The sequence below is a fragment of the Erithacus rubecula genome (genome assembly GCF_903797595.1).
Source record: "Erithacus rubecula genome assembly, chromosome: 2".
Lineage (NCBI taxonomy): Eukaryota > Metazoa > Chordata > Aves > Passeriformes > Muscicapidae > Erithacus > Erithacus rubecula.
In genome coordinates, this window is record NC_136685.1 from 99,598,149 (window position 1) to 99,621,321 (window position 23,173).

Below are 23,173 nucleotides of genomic sequence, written 5' to 3' on the forward strand. Positions count from 1 at the left end.
TCTGTTGATGGAACAAGTTTTTTAAGCAAACAAAATTGTATTTGTTCAGCGGTGAAAACACCAATGCAGTCCCTTATTTTGTTAGCTCATTATCTTACAGAAGTCTATCAGCTGTTTTATGCTTTTACTGCAAAAATCAAGTCTTAGTATAAGAGTTTGTACATAGAGATGAAGAGGTGAAGCACAATTTGAGTATCTCGTTTCCTTCATGGGGATTAAAATGTTGGTAAGGTTCCAGTATTTGTTGGAAACTCCTACTGGGCATTACTTCCTCCTCGTGTCCAAAATAAATTCCTCCGATATTAATGATTTGTGATAACAGCGTTGATTTTTACACCACTGTCGCTGCTCCTACCTGCCAATTGCTCCCATCACGAGGGGAATTGCGCTGCCAGCGCTACTGCTGACATTTTTACATTCACCTGGGCAAATTCTGATACCGTGCCGGAGCCTGGGCTGCACTTTGTTCTCTAAAAATCTGTCAGAATTAAAACACAACCAAGACCTTGAGCCGTGACACCTGTCAAACACAGAAACACAGGCAACCCCCGGCTTCCCACTTCCAGCCGCGGTATCCCGAGGGAAGCCGGGTTCTCCCAGCCCCCTCCCAGGCTTTTCGCCGCCGCCGCCGGGGCCTCCCCGGCTTCCCCCGGACCAGGGCCGGCTCCGCTCTCCTTCCTCCCGCGGGAAACGACCTTGGCGGCGCCGGGGCCAGCCCCGATCCGCCCCGGCCGCCTCCCGCTCGGCCGGCGGCTGCGGGGCGAGCCTTTCCCCTCCCCGTGGTCTCGGAGGCGCCGGCCCCGCCTCGCCGCCGAGGTTCCGCCGCCCGCGGCCGCCGCCCCCGCTCCCTGCGTGACCATCTCCCCGCCGCGCCCCCGCGCGCTCCCTATTGGCCGCCCGCGCCGCCCATCAACCCGGCCCTTGCTGCCGATTGGCCGTCGGCCGGGCCGGAGCGCGGGTCCCGCCCCGCGGGGCTCCCCCCGGCCCTCCCCGGCACTTGGCGGCGGAGTGTCCTCAGAAGACTCGCTGGGCCGGACGGGCCGCTCCGCCGCCGGCGGCCGGCCCGCGCTCCCATTGGCCGCCCGCCCCGCCAATCCGCCGGGCCGCGGCGCGCCGTTGGCTGCCGGGCGGGCGGGGGGCGGGGCGCTCCCCCCGCCCCCGCCCGCGCGGTGCCGCCCTGTGACCAACTCCCGTGTGTGAGTCACGGCAGCGCCGTCAATGCCGTGTGCGGGCGGGCGGCGCTGCCTGGGCTGCCCCGGCCCCCCTCCCCCGGCACAGGGCTGGCGGGCCGCACTTGTCACCGTGTCACATCCTCCCCGCCGCCTGCCGACCCGGCTCACCCTGCCCAGCTCGGCCGCCGCCCGGGGCCACCGCGGCGGCATGGGATAGAGCCGGGCACAGCCGCCCCCGCCGCTCGTTTTACATTGACCTCCCCGCGGTTTAAATCCCTCCCCCGCGTATCCCCCCCGCCGCCTCCTCGCCTCCCCCGAGCCCCCGCTCCCCCGGGCGCCTCCCTCGCCGGTCCTCGCCGCGGAGCCCCCGGAGCGGGTGAGTGCCGGGCACGGCCCTCCCGGGCTGGCTGAGGGGCTGGGGGTGCGGGGGCGCTGCGGGGCGGCCGCGGACAACTGCTCCAAAGTTGGGGCATTCCCCTCCCGGCGCAGCCTGGCACTGCCCGCTCGGACTGCGAAAGAAGGGGAAAAAAATAGATATAACCCCCCGGCGTCGTTGCCAACTTCTAATGCGTGTCGTGCTGCCGGTGATTGTAATTCTGATTTTATTTCGGTTTTTTTTCCCCGCCCTGGTTGAGGCTGTGGTGATGGTTGACGTGAGGGTATCCCGAAAGCTGCCCGGGTCGAACAACCCGTCTAAACCAGGTCTGGCCACTGTCCGTCCTGGAAAAGCCGGGAATCCCACCTTTTGTATTTCTAGGTGCTCCATCCTCCTCCCCACCCTGTCATTCCTGGATATTTCGCTCTATTACCTGGGCAGGAACATGCGTGTTTGAAGGGGGAAGCCGTGGTCCGCAGCGGGGAGTTTTGGTGTCTTGGCTTGGTTCTGGGTGCGCTCGATGTGGAATGGTTATGTCTCTGTTATACTGCTATTGATTTTCCTTTTTCTTTCTTTTTTTTTTTTTTTTCCCTCTCTTCTTAATGTATTATTAGAACGTGAATGTGGTATATGTTCTCGTGTGCTGTACATACAGAACAGCTAAAATAAAACAGAGGCATGGAAAACGCCAGCAAATACAGCAGTGTTTCCATGCATAGGGCGTCCAAAGCCTCAGTTCTCTGCTGGGTTTATTTATTAATATTAATTGCTCGAGCTTTGTAATTTATATCGTATGGAAACAAATTACTGAATTGAAGCTTTACCAAACCTCACATGGTTCCAAAATCATCTATCTCAGGCATCTGAAAAATGAATCTACTGAACTTTTGTTAAGAGGAAAGGCCAGCATCCTTCTGGGAATCCTCCACATTAAGTTTCTCTTTCTGAAGGCAAACACTCTTGTAAATAAGTCCTGGTAAAGTATGGCTTTACTCAGTGAGTGCTCAAGTGTATGCAGAGGGTCAGTGAATTTCTAGAGAAAATTAAATCTTGTCTTGCTTTTATCTATAAATAGAGGGAGGGAAACAAATATAAATCAGCTGTGAGATTGATCTCAATTAGAAAATCAGTCCTTTTCCCGAGGGGTAACTTACCCGACATAACCTGAAAACTTCCTAAATTTTGTCTTTATGGGGAGAGTTCCTTCAGCTGTAGTCTGTTGAATCAGTATGAAGTGGGCCTGCTTCTCCTCTGGAACTGGTTTAGCACCAGTGTAGCTTCATTAACAGGGCAGATTTGCATTAATGTGAGGGGTAATCAAGAAACTCACGTTTTGAGAAAGGCCCCAGTAGTAATGACGTGACAAGCCGTGGTTCCTCCCCTCCTCAGACCCAATTACACCACCCTTACTCACTGAGTGGCACTTCAGTGCGCAGTGCTCCCTGCGATGCTTGTGTCACTGCCTGTGTACTACAGAGCCAATCTGCTGAGCTGGAGTGGTGCTTATTTTTTTCATAACTATTTTATTCCCTTTCCTTGAAATAACAACGTGTTGGATTACTATTTTTCCTTGGGCCATGAAGAAAACTACTGAGGATTAACTGTAAATCTGCTTTGTTAAGTGACCAAAAACCCCCTGTTTAAGACTTCTGTGCTGCCAAGTGAAACGGGCAGGTAAGTTTTCTGTGTGTATAGCTGTCCCTTGTTGCTACAGAAAGCGGGAAAAAGATTGTTGAAAAATTAATTATCTTGTCCTGAAATTCCTCTACTCCTGTGGGATTCCATACCTATATGCAGTTGGAGTTGTTTTCCTAATTCTCCTCTGTCTCCAGAACCAGCCCCAACCCCCAAACATTCGCATTGCATTGTTAAAGTGTTTGCTATTGAAATCAGTGGCAGAAGGATCAGGCCCTCGGCTGGTTTTCTTTAAAGCAGTTGATAATGACTTGGATGTGATGTTGTAGAAAGATAATATTATCTGGTGTGGCCGTAGCTCAGATCCACTGTCTTACTACAATCTCAGAAAAAAGCTCTGTGCTAAGCAGCCTGTAAAGAAAACACGTCTAACAAAGCAGAATTGTCTTCTGCCTTTCTGTAGTTATTTATAAATCTCTTGAAAGTTTGTTTGATACTCTTTCAGAGCAAGACAAGATCCCTTCATGTTTGTTTCATGTTTTCACTTCCTCGTATGACTGTGTTCATTGCTAAGCCTTTGTGTCACTGATTGAGATGTTATTGTAATTAACATTAATTATGCAAACTAGATTGTTTTTAGAGGCTCTCCAGCTCTGTATTGATACTGTCAACTTGTTTGTTTGTTGAACAAAAATCCACACATTTCACCGTTCTCAGAAGAAATAGATTCACTGATTCTAAATTAATATATGCATGGGAAACCTTAGCAAAATCAAGTTATATTAGCTCAAATGGCACATGGAGTCTTGATGGATGTGGTGAGCCAAGTATGGTTGGATCTGAAATATCGAGGCAGGGCAAACAGGGGGAGCAGGAAAGGGGACTTTAGGTACAGTCATTTGGGGAGGGTGTTTACACTGCAGAGTTCCATTACATTTTTTTTCCAGATAGGCAGTACTAGATCAATTGGGCCAAATTCTGCCGTGCCTAATTGAACAAAACTATCACTAAAATATACTGGAGCTGCTTGCTCGAATTTGTTTGAGAAATGGAGAAAAATGGCAGAATTTACTTAATTATTTTGGACGTTTTTGATTTTAGACTTGGAGAAGATATCTTCCGTAAACTGGATTTGAAAAGTGTTACAGGGTTGTCTTTTTAAAAGAAAGGTTTAATAAAAATATCTTTGAAATATATATATCTGTATCAATGGTAGAATTTTATAATTTTTTTACAATGTTAATTGTAGTGACATTCACAAAAGTCTCCATGTCAAATTCGGAATCACTCTCTTAAAACCCTTCTGAGCTGAGATGGACTCGAGAATTTCTGCCTAGAAGTCAAAATTGTTGCAATGTTTATGTGTTGTATTCTTGTGTACTTGTAGGAAGAAAAATAATAGAGGCAGGGAGAGTTTAAATGGGAATTGATTGTCATGATCTCACATTTGAAAATATATGCAGACTAGAAGATTATTCCCTGTCTTAAAAATCAAGTGTCTCTAACTTCCCATTTAAATAAGCAAAATTTGGTTTGCAGTTTGCTTTGGATAATGAAAGATTTTTTGGGTTTTTTTTTTTTTTTTTGGTTTCTACTTTTGGTGCAGTGGTCCTCTGGAAAGTTAGAAACAGTGCCCTAGGGCTCAGCAAAGTGGAGGGTGTGTAATTACATGGGAAGGCTCCATAGCATCAGGGAATTAGCATTAGCAGCTGAGTTGGTTAAGCTGTAGAGATGGCATTATGGAAATCAATAAAATGCTGATTTTCTTTTTCTTGTTGCAGATTCCATGTTAGAAGGAAAATATGCTATTTGTTTGTCTGCCTTTCATGTGGGCTTGCCAAACCATTAGTTGATTTGGAAAGGCAGGTTTTTCAGTTCCGGCAATCATAGTCAGGTTTGTTTTGTTTTGCTTTTTTTAAACTCTTTTAAATCTTTATTTATTAGATTGTCTTCCAGAAATGACACTGACATCCTGGCCTGTAAGCAGCTTCACGTGTGTCTGTTTATCAGCAGAGGCAAAAAGGGGAGGTCACTTATTTTTCTTACAACATGCTGGTGTGGCATTGCTTGTTGTAGCCCAGGTGCTTTATGTTCCTGTTTCTGCTTTAAATTGAATTCTCCCAAGGATTTGGAGGATACCAATGCTGAAATTCACATTCAGAATAAAAGAGAAATAGTGGCCTTAACTGTTTACAGAGGTGTGAGTCAGGAGGAATGATATTAAGCACTGTAAGATGTGTAATATGCATTGGCTTTTATTTCTTTGTCTCAAAGCTTCTCCTGCTTTTATACCAGAGAGACAAGTACCCAGATCATTCATCACACCAAGATGTGACAGACCAACAGCCTTATGTTGCACGCTCTGGAACGTGTACAATGCATTAGGTTCTGATGATCTATATAAAACATTTTAATTGGGAGGAGCTGTAAATGGAAATGGCTGTCTTCTAATCCAAGGGCTTTGCTTCTCTTCTTCCCGATTGAAATTAAACTTAATTTCATGATCAAATTATTCTGTTTCAATATAGCTGTATGCTGTGACTCTTGATGAAATTATTTATTCATGCTAAGGTACACTTTGGGGGACTCCTCTCTGCCTTTGTGGTGGATGCTAATTTGGTGGACTTTCTGGAATTAAAGAAGTCCAACCCTGTGGCTCCTTCAAGGGTGCTGTGGTGAGCATCTGTTCTGTGACACATGGGCAGCCTATATAACACAGTTCAGATATCATGAGGCTTGTGCAGCATGTTCTTGTATGAAAGGAAACAGTCCAAAATCCTGGCTGTGTGATGCAGAACAACACTAAAACTTGGAAAATTAATACTGTGGTTCATGTTGACATTTCAGAGGGAATTCTAATGGAAGTGTGCTCCCAGCGAAGGTAAATGCACAGGTCTGGCCACACACATAAAATAATAGCCTTACTCTTATCTCTTTGGTAACCCAAACCTGTTTGCTGATAAACTGGCAAAATTATGTTTATAGTCTCCCTATGCTTTGTTTCTGCTAATCTCTAATTAAGTAGATCCAGGGAAGGCCAGCATGGTGCTTTTAGTGCTCAGCTACAGCTTAGAAATGACACTCTGCTTTCTAATGATTACAAGCAGGTGAAGTGACAGGAAGGGCAGAGATGTTGGAGTAATGTGATCTGCAATTAAATTCCTGGTTCTCTAAAATATTTACCCATAGCTGTAGTGATCCATAGTACTTCATATCTGGCATTGGCCATGTGTGTCCAGTTAAGGACAGTTAAAAAGCACAGAAATATGGGGGAAAAGAAAGAAAAAAGGGTAAAGAGGTCTTAATTGAACCAGAACAAAACCTTTGAAATAGAGAGGAATCCCAAGAAATAACGAGGGTGAACTCTCTCACAACTGCAAAATTACTGTAGTGATTGTGACTCTGAAAAAGCAGGTTCTAGATAGAGATGGAATTGTAGTTACTCTGTGGTTTTGTCATAACCTTGCTAATGTAGTTAAAGCATTAGTTCTGAAAACAAGTGCATTGAGAGCTTGGAGTCTCTTTCTTAAAAGTGTACTAGTTTATATTAATGTATTTTCTGTGGGGCAAAATAGAATGCTGCTTGTTGGATTACCCAGTTTCAATATTGTTATTAAAAAAAAGGAATGCACCCTGTTTTCCTGTCAAATGAAGTCAGATATTCATGTGGATGTCTTTTTCTCTTTTATCTTTGTTTGTTTCCTTCCTTCTAAGAATCTTTTCATCATCTGCTTGCCTACTTTCTGTCCTACTGAATTCCATTTTTCTTGTTGTTTCGATTACTATATTTTTTTTTTTTCAATGTGTTATTGTTCCTTCTAGCTTTAATCAGCTGCCTATTGAATCACAAGGTCCATGTTGAGATGTGTCATGCCAGTGATATTTAGTGTCCCCTGTCCTTGGCAAGGAAAAGGTTTACCACTGCTGACCTGTAGTCCGATGGAAAACCTGAAGGGAGAGCCTGTTGGAGGTGTGACCTGGAGTGGTGCAGTCATCTAGAAGGAGTCAGGGCCACAGCCAGGTGTCATCAGCTTTCAGACTCGTGCCCTGTGCTGTAGCAAAGCAGGTTTTTTGCTTCTATCCTTTGCAGAGCTCACCTGTTGTTTTTTGTTTTTTTGTTTTTTTGTTTTTTTTTTTCCTGCTTCTCTTTATTTGGCTGTCTTTTCAGGTTTTGTCTTTTCTCCTTTATAATATGTAATAGCTACTAATGACCTCTCAAACTGCATCACAGGGGTGTTAAGGCTAGAGTGTTTTCCCTCATCCTGTCTGGAATATTTGGCTGTTGCCAAAGAAATTGAGGTCAGAATCAGGGTCTCTAAAGTACCATGCACCAAAAATGTATGTACATATATGTTGAAGATACCAAAATATACTGTTAAAAAAATCAAACAAGATTTGTAAAGTTAAAAAAACTAATACTTGTTTTGAGATGCAGTGTGAGAACTAAGGTATTTAATAAGATGGGCAAAGATGCAGCCTTTTTCAAAGAACCTTTAACCTATTAAACTTTTTTAAAGGAACATCAGTTCTTTGCTGAAACTACTCAACTGAAGGAAGGTGAACAGTCCTTCTTCCTGTGAGTGTGAGGAAATCTGAGAGCAAACTTCCAAAACAGAGCTGAGATCTTTAAGCCTGGTGATGGTGGTTGTTGTTGCCTGATGTCAAATGAAGGAAGTAGTGGCAGATAAGCAGTGGGAAAATGCCCAGGAACAGGCATTCAGCCAATCCAGGGAGGCTGTTTTAACTGTCCTTTGATTTGGAGTATTTTTAATTTATTCTGTTTTCAGATATTTCAGTGCAAATTCTAGAAAAGGCAGTTTCTGTCTTTTCAGATAGGCGTGCTACAAAAATCTGACAATCTTGAAAAATCCAAACGGGGGAGGAGGTAAAAAAGTAAATCTCAGATACAGTTTTCTTCTGTCCCTCCTGCCATGTTCAAAATGATATCTCATCTTGTTCTTATCCTTGTTCAGAATAAAAGCTGTGATAATCCATTTCCTTTGCTGTGATAATCCCTTGCCCAAATGTCCTGGTAGCATAATTTGATTGTGGTGCTTGGATAGCTATCATATCACTCCTACAAAGCAACAGTAATAGTTGTTACAAACAACAATATAATCCAAGAAATCCAGAGTTAAAGTGCTTACAGCAGAGACTAATTGCATTCTAGAGAGTATTACTGTATCTTCCTGATTGACATTCCTCATTGGCCAAGACAGACTTGCAGATGAGTTCTTAACATATTATTTAACAAGATGGTAGTGCTCTGTGTTTAAATTGCTTGTTGTTGTGGGGTTTTTTTATTGCCCCTCCCCATTGTACGGTTCAGAACCTCCTTATTAGTTTTCCAGGAAAGCCACAGATCCAGATTCCTTCTGGAACTATTGCAGCATGAGGAAACAAAGTGTACAGTTCTTTTCAAGAGCTACAGTAGCCTGTGCTCCTTACCAGGAAAAGTTAAGAATCCTTAAATTGCTGGGGCTTTTTTTGTGGTTTTTGTTTTATTTTTCTTTATTTTTCCTTTGCCTTTCTTTCCCACTTGAACCCTGATTTTGAAGGAGCTGGAGCAATTACCCAGCCTATCTTACATCTTCCCATTCAGAAGAGGATGGAGTGGGAAAGAAGGTCTGCATTGGATTTCAGATATTCTCTCTAGCCCCTTTGCCACCCCTAAGTCACAATACTTCAACCTGAAAAACAGCAGAGGAAAAATTCTGCTTGAACACCTTTTCCTGGCTTTAATGAGAGATTTTTACAAAGAGAGGAAATAGTGTAGGTGAATGCATCTAGCACCCTTTGGGAAAGGGTCATTACCACAGGGATGCTGCTGAAAAAGGATACCAAATCCTCTCAGACTCTGTACCAGGCTCTTTGAAGGGCTCCTATGAAATAAGTAAGCTATATAGCCAGTGTATATGTATATTTCTGAAGGTTATGCTGGATTTCTGCCATGCCACAAACCCTGATTAGAATAATTTATAATAAAAAGTGAGGCATGGATCCCAGAAATGGATTATGTGATGGGGGAAAGAGGGAGGTGAGTTGCAGAGAAAGCAAATCTGAAGGTTTTCCTGATCTGTAGATGTACCCCAAAGCGTGGATTTACTGCCACTGTCTGTGGGAAGAAGCTACAGTCCTAATTTTTGATGTCAGAAATGACTGTTATATGGTTGGCTTAATACACATACTGTGCACTGCTGTTTGTTTATTTATTTGCAGTAGGACTCGGGATATTTCAGGTACTTTCCAGGTGCTTACAGATAATTTCTGCTCTAAGGACTTCACAAATCAGAGAGGCCAGAAGAAAGTAAATGGATGGGAATTTAGTGCTGAAGAGCATAAAGGGATTCACAGGATGCAGGGCCCTTGAGAGCTGTGCAAGCGTGTGATGGAGGTGCTGTGCAGGTAAGATGGGGAGGAGGATGCCTGCAGTGGCCTCCAGGAAAGAAATGGGCACTTGGTGTGTCTGTAAAGAAAAAAAATCCTTTGGCTGTTCTTCTGCATTGCAAGTCAGTCAGTGGTCAGTTTAGAGCTCCCAGCTCCTGATGTCTCTCTTGGATATCCTTTCCCCTGTATTTGTGATTGTGTGATGTGGTGGCTTTGGAAGTGGAGTTATTCTGTCATGTTCTGTGCAGGGAAATGCTGTGAAAATGGGAGAACAGGGGAATGAGGCACGTGAGGTGTGTGCATGCAATATGAGGCTTGGCATGGCCAGGGAGAAGGAGCATTGGGGTTTTTCACAAGCATTCTTTGGGGCATGAAGTGTCATCATCTTCAGTTAAATTTTTTTGCGGTGATTAAGGCCCTGAGCATGCCTGTAATGCAAAACAGAAAACATAAAGAAAATGTTTTCTCTTCAGCCATCATTCTAGCTTGCTTATGTGTGTATGAATCATTCCTCCTCCATCTGGAAGGATGAGATGCAGAGCTCTTTTCTAAGGAGGTATCTAAAGTACATCCTCATAGCAGCCAGCAATTGGCATGACAAAAGGGTTATAGCAAGTGGCTGGCACTTTTCCCATCCATCTTGCCGCTGGAAACATAATGCTTTTGCTTCAGGCACCCGTGTGCAGAGCCAGTCCTTGGGACATGCAGACAGAGTAGTTGCATGTTGTTTGCTTTTGTTTGTGGCACCTCCTCAAAAACTGGGAAGAGGGAATAACACTGATAAACTGTTTTCCTTGATTTAAGCATGATGTGGAGTGGATGGGAACAGTGGGAAACTTGTGGAATATTCCCAGGTGTGGGACGATGGGCAGCAAGGCATCTGACACTGCCAGTGTAACATCAGGTGTGGGAGAAGACTTAGTTTTGTTTCTGACCTTGTCTGCTTTGCTCAGAACAAGGAAAAATATGGTAGTATTGAGTGCACAGGGAAGAAGGTCTGATTTTTGAAAATGTCATCTGTTGTTCATGTAAACTGTCTTGTATGTATTTGTCTTTCACTTGATTTGCAAGAAGGCCAAGTCCCTGGATCAATTAACTTAGTCTTAAATGTTCCTCCGATGTCGCAAAAGGTTTTTATTGCATTCTTTTTTGGTAGAGGAATGTTTAATGTGGTGTCAGAACAGGGAGTAGAAAGAAGGGCCCCTTAATCTCAGTGCTCTGCTTTAACAACTCTATTGTTACCTTTCTCTTTTGCTGACCATGACTGGGAATGTCCTTGCCTTGCAAGCTGTGGCCAGCTCTGAATGTAGTTCAAACCTAAATGTAGAAACTGGATGTTCTGCTGAAGCTCCTTGAGGCACTCTTGAAACTCACCAAATGCTTGCCCATGGGATTGGACGTGTCTTTGCTGCTTCCTTCCTTGGAATGGTGGTTGGAGATGAGGTAGAGGAGAGTCCAAGATTCATTGCCTGCCCTCAGGGTCTGTGGTGCAATAATGAGCTTGTGTTTTGCACTAGTTGTTCTCAGAGCTGGGACCAGTGGCTTTTCCTCCCTGGGGACTGCCTGTGCAGACAGGGAGAGCCTCTCTGCCCCCCATTCCTGCTCTGCTTTTTAATCAGTGTCTGTTCAGCAAGGCATGCTCATTTCTCAGCAGGAGCTGAGAGTCGTCTCTCCACCTCACACAGGACGGTCTGGAGGTTTAGGACACTGCTGCTGCAAGACCTCAGCTGACTTGGATCTCAGTGGGAATGGCAGGGAGGAAATCACCAGCCTGTCTTTCTGGAGAGTGCTAAGTCCTGCTCTGCTGCATGGAGAATGCAGGCTGCTTAGTTCCTTGTTTGTGAAGCACTTCAGCTTTTTGAAGGACAGGTTCCTGTCTTAATGTGTGGATGGAGAAACCTCCTTTCTGCTTCTTTGCAAAGGGTGTCTTCAAGATGCAGCCCTGTTCTTGGCATCTCTTATGAGCTGACCTTACACAGTGGCTTGCTGACCTCAGAGTTCAAAGTACTGTCCTATTCCTTGGTATACTTTGGGTTTGGGATAGAGGGAGATGGCTGGTGGGTCTGTAGGCTTTGTGTGGCAGGGCTCCTCTTCCGAGGTGAGAGCAGCCGTGGCTATTTCCTTTAGAGCTGTTGTGACTGCAGGCAGGACTGTGAAACCCTGCCGTGCCGCTGAAGCTGGACACTGTATCTATCTGCTGCCTCCCAAAGTGCTTGTGGGGGACTGCTCAGGATCTGGGATGTGAAATGTCCTAGAAAGCCACTCTGCCCTGGAGAGTGAAATACTCCTGCATGCATATTAGGGCACAGTGTTGGACTTTGTATCTGAGGAGAGCTTTTCTTTGCTGTGTCTCAAGCTTCTGTGTTTATCTTTTTTCTGATACATGATAGCCTGGAGAAGACCCTTTAGACGGGGATGCTTTGTTACTTTCTTTAGCTTCATTATTGCTGTTTATACTGTAGTGCAATAAACACAATTAGCATTTTTGGCTTATTTCAGAGTGTGTACTTGCATGTGAAAAAGATTGGATATGTTAACTCTGACATCTTTCTTACCTGTACCTGAGATATTATCAGATTATGATCTTTCGTGATACATAACAGCTTTGGAAAGGAAATAACACTCCCTATACTTTCAGAAACATTTTGGTAGCTTGACTTCAGTATGCAGTACTGCATAGTACAGTGTCACAGGGATGAGGGGTGTTAGGTTCAGTCTCTTGCTATGAAAACTGGCTTCTGGATCCTGCAGAGCACAGTCAGCAGGTGAGGATGCTCATACTGCACACTTCACCTGCAGTGTCCAGTTGGAACATGCTCCATGTGTATAAATGCTTTGGCTTTCTCTGTGTCACGGGTCAGAGTTCGCAATCTGTGGACCCCTGAGGCAGAAGAATTGCTCTGCCAAGTGTGTATGAGTACACCCAGCAGGTGTAGTTTGTCCTATAAAGTGTTTGGTATTTTCTAGCCCTAGTCAGCTGTGGGTATTTCCACTTGTTGAGAGGCTGAAGACCAGGTTCCCATGACCTAAATTATGCCTAAGGCTCTGTACTTGAAGGCCAGGAGTCAGATGGAAGGAAATAAAAGATACAGTGATTTAGTGCAATTTAGGACATGTGAATCTGGCTCCCCCTCTCCTGAAATACCAGAATGTGAGAAGTATCTGATGTAGGGAGCTGCTAGGAACAGGTCAGGCCAGTGACCGCATTTCACTTTCCAAACTATTTCTAAACATCCCAAACTAGACTTCACAATTTAACCAATTTGAATTCTCAAACCAATCCCTTCAATGTTAGGCAGAGCAAAGAACCTGATCCAAGCAGCGCTGCTTATTACTGGAAAGGTCCTGACATCTCACTTTACCCTCTGGAGAGTAACTGGAGAGGGTGGGGGAGAAGCCTGGAGCTGTGCTAGTACATGTGTTGTTTTGTGCCTCTGGGGATTTTTGTTGTTTTGCATTCTCTTGTTTTTCCATCTTACACAAAATCTGAAAGCTTGTGTTTCAGCTGTGGCCTAGAAGGGGTAGTCAGTGCTCTGTTACCCATCAGCACCAGACAGACCTGGTGGTGCATGAGGGGGAATTTTGGGCTCTTGAACAGGGATGCTGAGGTTGCTTTGCACCCTTCTGAATATGCTGGGCTGTGAGGGACTGAGCTTGCTTGTGGCTACAGAGAGTGTGATCTCTCACTGTGTTATCCCTGGTAATCTTTGACTATCAGTCATCCTCTTCTCATTTTGAAGAAGTTTGACTTAATGAGAGATACATCAGCTTGAGTAATTTCTATTTGAAGATATTAAGCTCTATGAACACTGAAGAATATCGTATTGTAAGCTTTTGAGCACTTCTGAGTGTAATGCAGTGCTACTCTTGGAATGATTTGTTTCAACTATAGGGCCAGTTTAAATAGAACTATTTAAGTATATGTTGCTGTTCATCATACATCAAAAAGTGAAGTTCAGTGAATAATGAGTTACCACGGGACACCACAACGAGATAAGAGCTCATCATAGCTTTGCAATAAATGGCAATGTCATTAAAAGACAAAAAGAGTTTTTGTCCATAAGCTTAATTGGAAAAGCCAGAAGTCTTGAGTGGAGATTTTTAGCATGCTGACCAACTGAAATATATTGTAATAAGAGCAAATTTATGTGTGCAGAGGGTGTCTTGAGATTTTGATTGGTGCATGAGACACATGGGTTTGGGGTATTTTCCTGTGTATGCCATTCGTGTAGATAAGTGACAGGATCTGATTTCTGGTCCTGGAGGGAAAATGTACTACCTTATTATTGAGCAGCTTTCTGAGATGCAGTAGTTGTCATTAAAACTCAGCAGTAGACCACAAAACTGTATTTGGCAGGTGGGGGTTTTATTTTCCCTGAACTTTTAATGGCAATGACTTGCAGTTATGTCATGCTGTAGTTTTAAAGTGTGCAAGGCAGTTTGGCTCATTTATGTTTTTAGTCAGGTTTCTAGTGTGCACACAGAAGCAGCTGCTTTCTGGGATTGCTGATAATATGGAATATGGTGAGGATGGCCAGCCCTTGGTGTGTACAGGGATATCAGGCACTCCCTCTTTCAGTGAGTTTTGCAGCAAAGCCACTATGCTCGAATTTCCCTGTCTGCAGAATGTGGCTCCACCCTGCAGCTTATAAAATATTTTAAATAAAAAAAATGAGGAGGAATGATGTGCAAGATCCATGTCACTTTTCTTCCCTTTGCAGTGCTTACTTTAAGTTATTGCTTTGAGCAAGTAGGATCATTGTAGCGCAGTGGTCTCGGGGATGGTTAGCAGGACACCACGATCTGCCCATCTGCAGCAGCTCTGCTGGAAAGGTCTCATCTGCAGGAGCCCTTGTTTGCTCTTAAGGATGAAATGCAATTGAGCATCTGGTGAAATCTGCTCTATGGCACAAATGAACTATAAATATGTACCTGGGGATTTTTTAATCATTAGTCTTAAACAGATAATTTCCTACCAGTTGTAGGATTCCAAAGGACTGCTTTTTTTTTTCCGTAAGAAAAATATCAGTTCAGTGGGCAAATGCATCGCTACAGGTGAGATGTGACAACAATAATGCACGAAGAGCAGTGCAAGGAAAAAGACAACTTCCTGCTCTGTGGTGATCCTGTTTTGTTTTTTTTTTCCCCCTAATTACATGGAGTTGGAAGAGTGAGCTGGTAGCATATGAATGTTGCCATCCAATAATAAGAGGTGTGGTCATGTGTGCCATGTAAGCATGAAGCTTCAAGAGACTATGATGTGTTTTGGGGGACAGGCCAGGAATAATTCAGGCCTGCATAGGGCTTTTACTGGTAGAAAGGTAAGTTAAGGGAATGTCTGCCAAGCTGGTGCCCAAAGCTGGAATTGTGCTCCCTATTCCAGTTAAACCAATGTGTAAACAAACCAGTTCACTTGATGTTCCCATTAATTTGGATTGCCTACCTTTCCAGTTTTTCTAGCTTGTGATTTGAGCAGAATGAGCCAGTAGGAAAAATGACAGTCTGAAACTGGCTTGGCTTGTCTCTGGCTTTCCCCAGAAAGCCAGTTCCTTTTCTACCACCAAAATAGGGCCTGGCTCCATAGCTATTGTTCAGGATACCTGAGACAGGAAGATCATCTGCCACTGCCTAGAAAAGGACAGCAAGGAAGAACTTTCAGTCCTTTGCCAGCTCCCTCTGCATCTTTCTACCTGCTAAGGCCTTTCTCCACAGTATGAATGGTGTAGCAGCTGGGGCCAGTGTCACATTGAGCACACTGTGCCTGCTTCCAGCACAGCCACGCTGTACACAGCAGGCTGGCCTCTAGGAGGACAAGTTGGGCCATTCTTCTGACTTGGGGCCTTCTGGCTTGCAGTGACCTTGAGCCTCTTGTCCCTGAAGAAGGGAGTACCATGAAGAAGCTTTTCCTTTTCAATGGGGGATCAGAACTTGGGTTACTGAGGGATCTCTGGGGCCAGTGGAAGTAGATTTTCCCACTGTGTGTGTGAGGGGGAATGGCAAGGAGAAGGAGACTGGATACTCAGTACAGCATTTAATTTGATTGTGCAACTCCAGTGCAGCATGCTCATGACGTGTGTTTCTGACTTCACCAAGAACCACTCAAGGTGCAAAGCCCCTCTGTGTCCTCTGTGTTCCAGGAAGTCCAGACTGCTTCTGGCTAAGCAGTCAACAAGTCCACAGAGTCCCTTTGGTGTTTTGATGCCTGTGGAAAGAATAGTTGGCAGTAGAAGTAATTTTCTGGCTTTTGTTGCTGACTGTGACCAAAAAACAAAAAGTCTGCTTTCTTGGCCTGCAATGATGCCAAGGCTGTGTGCAGGCTGGAGAATGCAGCCAGTGGTCTCTCCCTGGTGCCTCAGGTCTTTGGAAAGAGATTTTATTGGTATTAAAGTAGACCTTAACCTTCCATGGGATCTGGTTGAATTCAGAGGTCTGCAACTGAGATCTGAGGGCTGCCTTCTGGTCAGGCTCACTTCATCAATTTTCTTATGGCTCTGCATGGGGCAGTTGTAGATTTTGCTGTTCTGTATTCTCACACATCACTCCATGCTTTGGTATGCTGCCTGTGTATCAGTGGATACAGTAGGAATGCTTGCCTACTGAAAGTGTTTCCTGTTTCCCCTTGATGTTGCTAGAAGCCATTCTCAAGTATGTTTTGCCAGACAAAATAAAATGAAACCTGTGAATCCCAAACCCCAAGATTTACTGTAGGCTCCAGTGGGAGAAATGAAGCAGATTGCAAACTCCCAGAAGGTTGTTTGAATACTCTGTGAGGAATACCACCTGAGAAAGGGGTATTCTTGCTTCTTTAGAGAGAGCAAGAGATCAGCTGAGACCATTTTCTCTAGCCCTACATAGCGGTGCAAAATAATTCATGAGAATTTTATTTTTGACTAGTTAGCAAGTTGAGAAGTAGCAATAGAAGTTATTAGAGATGTGATTAACTGTGTTGTTTTTGATCTTACAGCTGAATCAAAAGCGTGGATTGGTTTGACCTGAAATATGAAAAGTTTCTTTTGCTAACATGATAAATTAAAATTTTAGCTTATCCTAAAGCCAAGTATTTTGGATTGTCTAAAGCCCTTTAGGTTAAACAGTGATTGAAAACAGTTTTCTGGTTTCAGGGAAACAAGAATTTTTATGGCTATTCACTGAATTCAAATTGATTTCAATCCTTTTGAATCTATGTTTTTCTGAATGTAACATGGGAGAGGGAAAGGGAGCTGCAGTCTCCCCAGAGTCTCTCCTGTATCATGAGAATGGAATCACTACTCAGCTCCCTTTTTCAAAGTAGTGCTGCACACATCTCTGAAACTCTGAGATAGTCCTCTGGACCAAATAACATCCCAGCATTGATAACAGACAGACAAAACTGAAAGTCTGTTACAGTGAGAAACAGAGCTGCTTTTTTATGATTTTTTTTTTTCCAAAGAGCAGTGTACATGTAGAAAGCAAGTGAAAATTATTCCCTAATGAAAAAGCAGTAAAATTGCTGAAGAGCACAGCTAAACAAAGGTCAAACTGCAGTTCTAAATGGAGACAGAGGCTACACCTATTTACAATACATACAGAGTGCAGTATGAAATGTAGGTAACCAGCCCAAGGAGTATTACCATGCATAGATAATACATATATGTGTAGATAATACATGCAATCATCATTTTTGAAAGCCTATAGTCAGAACAGATTGCAAAGCACAGAATGTACACAGGAGTTAAAAAAAATGTAGCTGCAGAACATAATACCAAGGTCACCACAGAAACAGAGCATTTTTTACAAAAGCACAAGAAGCATATCAAGGAATAGTGGATTAAGGAAGTTGTGTGAGATACTGATGCAGGTTCTTGCATTCCAACAGTGTATATGATCCATGCTGCATCTCCCTTTTCCCTGAGAGATGAAGGAAAAGATTAAAGTGTTAAAAGTAAGGGTTGACAATTCAAGGTAGTTATCAGCCAAGTTATTAGCATATGGTTCTGGTGTACAGAAATAAATGCTATTTTGAACTGCTGTCTGTATACAGAAGGTCTAGATGAGGCCACCTTGAGAATGTGGTTGCATGGGGAAGGTACAGAGATGAGGAGGCTTCCAAAAGAGGAAATCGTGTCTAGACTTCAAAATGCCAGTTCTCAGTTTTGTTTTAGGTGGTGATATCCTGTCTGGTATCTTTGAGGAGAAATAATTGAGAGGAAATAGTCAGTGAGGAGTGCAATGTATCATTTCACAGTAAAAGTTCCTAAACTTTTATATTGAAAATTGTCACCGACCATCAAAATTTGTCACACTACAAAAGCAGCATGTATTTTATTGTCTGATAGAGTATCATTTTTATACCCCTGGCCAGCAGTAATGGAAAGTGTTCTTGTGAAGGCTGTCTGCAACTAGCTTGCGTGCTGTAGTCAGTGTGTCTTCTTCATAAATTTTTATGTTAAAGGTTAAATATTTTGGTTTCTTTCATGTTTTAGCTGTTTTGGGGGGGTTGAATGGGTATGCCGATTCTCAGCTTGGTGTTTTTATAGATAACTTGATAAATGTAAGTGAAATGTAGAACTATGGACCTAGAGAGTAAAGTTCACTGTTTCTGATAGTTCATATTAGGTTTCCCCACTTTTGCATGTTTTCTACATGCACTGTACTTCTGATCTTGAGAGGGGGGATCTCAAACTCAGTACTTCCCTAAACGAAGAGGAAAACAATTATTTATGTTGTTTGTGGTTAACCTATAGAGCAGTATTAATGGTCTGTAAAACCTCTGCAGTTAATTGACTCAATAGAAACTTTTGAAAAATTATTTAAACTTGAAAGAAAAGTTCCAAGGGAAGAGAGGACAAGATGAATTTGAAATCATCAGGAGGGTGAGTTTGTGTGTAGATGAAGATCCTTTTGTAATATATTTGTGGGAAGTAAAAAGGCAGAGAAGTGTGTATTTAGGTGCTAAGGGGAAGAAGCCATTAAGTGGAACCAAAAATCTTCAGTACAGTTATTTCTTTCACTCAGATGACAGTGGCAGTCCACGCTTCAGTGCAAATACTGGAAATTTCACCTGAAGTGCCAATAATTGCTTTTTGTATTCCTCAAATTTTAATATGCTGGAGTGTTTTCCCAGGCAGCAATGACAGTGTAATACTTAAAACTTGAAATGGAACCTTACCGCCATTGAGATTAATTTATTTGTACCTTTGTACCATATAAAAGTTGTGCTTGAGAAGAGGATTTGATGCCATTGTGCAATGTGTTCCTTTACAGAGAATAACGTAAATGAACAAAAGTTACAAAAAAGTCACACATGGTTGGATTTTGTTTGTTTGGTTTGGTTTGGTTTTCTTCTGGACTATAAATGATTTAGAACATTTTGATAGAGAAAATTCAATTAAGTAATTGTACTAATACCTGGTCCAGGACGAGAAAGGCAGTGAAGTTACTCTGAAAACTTACATAGCCCTTGTAAAACTTGGCTATTTCTTTTATTCTGTCAAGTATTTAAATTTTCACCTCAATCCTTTTATGGATGGACAGGGATTAGGTTTCTTCTTTTTGAAAAGAAACTGTGTGAACTTCTTTGCAGGGGTTTTGGGGTATCCTAAGCTTTTAATTATGTTTTCATCCATACTGTGCTAGTTCTTACAGAAAAACTGGCTGTGTTTTCCCCTCTGTGCTTTTCTATTTCTCAGAGAAGATGAAGTGCTGTATTTTTTTTTTTTTTCTGTTGTTTTTATTTCTGGTATTTCAGTGGGAAATAAAAGCCAGTTGCTTTTCCCCCACATTTGCGTGTGCCCCACAAGCAGACACGCGCGCACCCTTTGCATGCGCACAGGCACACACAAGGAATTCTTGCCTGTGCACAGCCAAAAGAGGCTGGACACGGCTGTCTTCAGCTCAGTGGAAATTGGCACCGTCCCATCTCCAGTAAACAACAGCCTGACGTCAGCTCACGCAGCGCTGATAGCAGCAGAACTTGAGAGATTTTTCAACTGGCCGAGCTGTTGAAAGGCTATCGCTGGCTTTGATAATCTCTGGCTGCACTTGAGAGGATTTGGTGCAAAGGTGGGGGGAGGAATGGCTGGTTAATGACAGAAATAATAGAGCAATTCCTGATAACTTCATACGGGGTGGAGAGGTGATTTTTAAGTCTTACACCAAGGGGTATTTTGATTCCCAGCTCATCAGTTGCAGTTGTTCTCTCCAGGTTCTGAAATCTTGGCTCCTCTGTAGAATTTACATTCGTGCCCTGTTGGAAGTTGGAAAACAATTAAAGTGCTGTAGAGCAGTCAATCAAGCAGGTGATGAAATTTGACTTTTCTAATTAAGCACTTTCATTATGATTTCAATTCCTGATGTTTGCTTTTTTCAGATATAGCTCAAAGAACCTGAGCCTGGCAATGCTAAGATTTTTGCTGATTTCTGTATATTCCATTTCTATTAGCAGGATGTAAGTCATTGAGGCCCCACATTGTGGCCACAACACCCAGAGAAGGTTTATTGAAAGATATTAAGTCATTCATCATTATCAAATTAAGCCAGAATAAAGGGACCATTTTGTGGTACTGCTTTCAGATAAGACCAATAGAAAAGCATCTGTTTTCCTGAAATGCTACAAACTCCTTGACTGTAAAGTTGGTGAAGACTGTTGCATTTCTGAAACAGAGCCACTATGACTTAAATTTAATTACAGCTGGTTCTCCTCATAACTCGACAGTTGAAAGAGACTTTTCTATTGTTCAGTACTACCACTGAAAACACATTTCCATTATGAACTTAGAATCCTCCTATGCCAAAATCAACAGTTAAAAATGAATGGTTTGCTCTGGTAACAGGAAAAACAAACATGAAAATCATTGTGTTGTGTGACAGAAAATCAGAATGTTAAAGTAAAAGACGTTGATAAACCTACCAGAATAACTATCTGATGGGCTGTTCTTGAATCAAGACACTTCCAAGCAAGTATTTCAAGGACATAAATAATAGTGCATCAACTTCTGCTTTGTTTCTTGTATGGCTGCAAAGATAGCAAAAAGTTCATGTTCCATTTAGGTCCTGTCACCAGGGATTTAAGAGTTTTGTGAAACCCTGGAAAGGAATGTGAATATCTGCCAATATTAACATTTTCTAATGTACACATTTTTACATCTGCTTTTAGGGTACATTCAGACTAGGTTAATCATAAAATCTGTCTTAGCAGAGAGGAACAAGAGTGCAAGATGGAAAGAAAAACTGGACTCTTTCTAGGACTATACAGACCTATTAGTAGTTTTTGAGCCTTTTGATCCATCTGACGGGGATGCACAAGTCTCAAAAGTTAATAACTTCTGTGAAAGTGGGCAAGAAAGTGAAGACTTGTCTGAGACTATACTTCTTGGTGAATTCATAGCCATCTAAAGCAGGTATGGGATAGACCTGTATATCTCATAATGATAAAACTGAATTGCTGACCTTGCAGAGGGGAAGGAAAGGGTGAAAGCAACAGGTCTTTAAAAACCAGGGAAGTCCTGGCTTTCTGTGACTCTGACTGTTCTTGGAGACTCGTGTGGCTGCTTGACATCCTGCTCCCAGAGTGGCTGGCATGTGGCAGGGCCTGACTGTGCTTGATTTATGAGAAAAACCCAGGACAGTTTCAGAAGAGTTCAAAAGCCAAGCTGTCAGAAAGCTTGTGCTTGAGAGCTTGCAGTAGCAGAATAGTTGACAGCTCAGGTAAGGAATTTATTCCAGAGAAGTTGGTTGGAACAAAACTCTCCAACTTCTTATACTTCAGGGCCCACATGCAACTCCAGTATTACAGCTTTGGCCCTTGCCAGCATTATAGGAGAAGGGTAACCTCTTCAGCTGTCCTTCCTAGGCAGGTGGGACACAGGCTGGGCAGCATGACCTGTACACAAGCTTTGGAACAGGTTGCCTTAGGTCTGTTTTTGACTCTCTACTTCTCTGTATCTGGTGGTAGGCTCTGAGACAATGCATTCTGTGCAGCCTGCCTCTTTTTCTGGGCTTGTGCCTGCAGAGGGAAAATCGGGACTTGTAGCCCTGTGAAATTTTTACAGTGGCTGTAGCTGAGCAGGGGTCTCATCCTAGGTCACTTCAGCAGGACAGTACTTGTCACAACCCTGATCAGAACTTCCCTTCCAAAAACCCAACCAGCAGCTCACAAGGGTACTTAATCTCTTGACTGCAGCCTCCCTGAAGATAATGCTTGGCCATAACTGGGAGGAGACGTGCAGTAGGAAAAGTCCTTTATATTGTTTTGTTGTTGTTTTTTTCCCCTTTGTCTTCCTTTACTGTCTCATCTTGTTTAACCAATTTGGTCCTGCTCTAAATAGGGAGATGAAGTGGTGGGAAGGGTCTCTATGCAGTTCTCTCTGCCTCCAAGTAGGTAACATTTGCATTTGCTGCAGGTGGTAAGAGTTAGCCAGAGCAGCTCACACTAGTCTTGACCTAAACCAAAAGCCAGAGACATGTTGTAGCATGTTTCCTCTTGCTAGAAACCTGCAGAATGTCCTTTGGGATACTCAGCCGTGCTTGTCTCGGCATGGAACAAAATCTACTGGATAGCTGTTGAGGTTATGGTTCACTCTGTAGCAAGAGAAGTTACATTTGGCTGTAGAGTGACTAGGTATCCAATAGCAGAGATTTCTAATCAGTTGAAAAAGATCTTGAATTTGTTTCTGGTTTTATGAAAAAAGCCGTAAAAAGGCTCTCAAATAGGCTGTTTTGCTATCAAGGTGTAATTTTGGAACAGCTGTGTCATGCATCTTAAAAGGAATTGCCCTTCCCCAAAGATTCAGAAGCATCTTGTGGTCAGCCCCTTCAAAGTAACATTGCAAGGCTTCTAAAGAAATGATGCTGAGGGCATCCTTTTTCTCTTAGATGATTTTGGATCCTTGCAGGTTGATATTTTCAAGATTTTTAAGTAACAGAAAGGGCTAAACAAAAGAAAAGTACTAAAGCTGAAGTTCTTATTTAAGGGCTTCTCAGTACTTGGGAATGTTGCATGCTCCTGCCCTTGCCCTTTCTGTGCTCCTGAAATGTTACAACTTTTCTGAATACTGAGGAATGATTATAAGGGTGGCTTCTCCCCATGCTTGATCACAATGTGAGATGCAATACACAAATTGCTCTGGGCAAGACTGAGGAAGGGAGGATTCTTACCAGCTTCTGCCACTGGAGCCTTGCAAGAGCTGCTTCCAGACCAGTTCTGTGTCTGCTACAGCACACACATCAGTGAGTTTAAGGAGGCAGAGGGCTGTCCCCAGTAGGGTTTTCTTGTGTAAGACACTTCTACAAAGTGAAGGAGCAGAATAACTGCAACTCACATTGACTTTATCTAAACTCAAAAAAAAAACCAAGGACTTTTTCCATATATGGTTTCCTACCTTGGCCAGGTCCTCATATCCTACTGATATAAAACGTGGGTGTCCATCTGAAGGGACCAGCAAGAGCAAAAAGGAGGGAGGCACAGTGATCCTGTTTCATGGCTTAGAGATAGCCACTATAGCTTGCTCCATCCCTTTTTTTTTTTTTTGCTTTAATTATTTTTCCCTAGTGGGCAGAGAATCCTGTAGAGCATGTGATGCCTTTGCATCCCCCCTTGCTCATGTCTCATTGAATGGGAGACCTG

General features: G+C 43.1%; 1 protein-coding gene across 3 annotated transcripts in view; it reads left to right on the forward strand.

Moving 5' to 3' along the window:
• The first annotated feature begins 1,181 nt into the window (after positions 1–1,181).
• The window catches only part of SERTAD2 (SERTA domain containing 2), a 75,233-nt gene continuing 53,241 nt past the window's right edge, over positions 1,182–23,173 (forward strand). The window contains exon 1 of one of the 3 annotated variants that reach the window (XM_079324864.1): positions 1,182–1,548. The gene's annotated coding sequence lies outside the window, so the exon portion shown is untranslated. The remainder of the gene's footprint in view (positions 1,549–23,173) is intronic. The other 2 variants (XR_013776648.1, XM_079324865.1) reach the window with 2 other exon arrangements.